Source organism: Arachis ipaensis, unplaced genomic scaffold (assembly GCF_000816755.2).
Source record: "Arachis ipaensis cultivar K30076 unplaced genomic scaffold, Araip1.1 Aipa899, whole genome shotgun sequence".
Classification (NCBI taxonomy): Eukaryota; Viridiplantae; Streptophyta; class Magnoliopsida; order Fabales; family Fabaceae; genus Arachis; species Arachis ipaensis.
Window position 1 is genome coordinate 19,369 of NW_015496131.1, and position 1,381 is coordinate 20,749.

The 1,381-nt window shown below is 46.9% G+C and overlaps 1 long non-coding RNA gene across 1 annotated transcript in view; it reads right to left on the reverse strand.

The window, feature by feature from the left end:
- The window catches only part of LOC110268604, an 18,981-nt gene extending 18,713 nt beyond the window's left edge, over positions 1–268 (reverse strand). The window contains exon 1 of the long non-coding RNA XR_002356848.1: positions 151–268. This is a non-coding gene — a long non-coding RNA (uncharacterized LOC110268604). The remainder of the gene's footprint in view (positions 1–150) is intronic.
- Positions 269–1,381: the final 1,113 nt, after the last annotated feature.

The window sequence follows — 1,381 nt, forward strand, 5'->3', positions numbered from 1 at the left end:
GAGGAGGACCCCTGAAGGCGAGCCGTAATGGCCTCATCTCCGACAGGCTCCTCCGATTTTGATTTTTTCGTTTTTTCCCCTTTTTATTATATTTTTTTATACGTCGTGCTGACTCTCGTTCTTTAAATGACCCTATCCCGAGGAGGACACCTGAAGGCGAGCCATAATGGCCTCATCTCCGGTAGGCTCCTCCGATTTTTTTTTTCCGTTTTTTTCCCTTTTTTTTATTTTTTTTTACGTCGTGCTGACCCTCGTTCTTTAAATGACCCTATCCCGAGGATGACACCTGAAGGCGAGCCGTAATGGCCTCATCTCCGGCAGGCTCCTCCGATTTTGTTTTTTTGTTTTTTCCCAATTTTTTTTACGTCGTGCTGACCCTCATTCTTTAAGTGACCCTATCTCGAGGAGGACACCTGAAGGCGAGCTGTAATGGCCTCATCTCCGGCAGGCTTCTCCCATTTTTTTTTGATTTTTTTCCCAATGTTTTTTTTTACGTCGTGCTGACCCTCGTTCTTTAAATGACCCTATCCCGAGGAGGACACCTGAAGGCGAGCCGTAATGGCCTCATCTCCGGCAGGCTCCTCCAATTTTATTTTTTCGTTTTTTTCCCAAATTTTTTTTACGTCGTGCTGACCCTCGTTCTTTAAATGACCCTATCCCGAGGAGGACACCTGAAGGCGAGCCGTAATGGCCTCATCTCCGGCAGTCTCCTCCGATTTTGTTTTTTCGTTTTTTTCCCTATTTTTTTTACGTCGTGCTGACCCTCGTTCTTTAAATGACCCTATCTCGAGGAGGACAACTGAAGGCGAGCCGTAATGGCCTCATCTCCGGCAGGCTCCTCCCACTTTTTTCGATTTTTTTTTACGTCGTGCTGACCCTCGTTCTTTAAATAACCCTATCCCGAGGAGGAAACCTGAAGGCGAGCCGAAATGGCCTCATCTCCGGCAGGCTCCTCCGATTTTTTTTTCCCATTTTTTTTATTTTTTTTTTTACATCGTGCTGACCCTCGTTCTTTAAATAACGCTATCCCGAGGAGGACACCTAAAGGCGACCCGTAATGGCCTTATCTTCGGTAGCCTCCTCCGGTTTTTTTTTCACTACGTGCTGACCCTCATTTTTAAATGATGCGATCCCGAGGAGGACACCTAAAGGCGAGCCGTAATGGAATTTTTTGTTACGTCGTGCTGACCCTCGTTCTTTAAATGATCCTATCCCGAGGAGGACACCTAAAGGCGAGCCGTAATGGCCTCATCTCCGGTAGGCTCCTCCCATTCTTTTGATTTTTTTCCCGATTTTTTTCCCTCGTGCTGACCCTCGTTTTTTAAACGACCCTATCTCGAGGAGGACACCTGAAGGCGAGCCGTAATGGCCTTATCTCTGG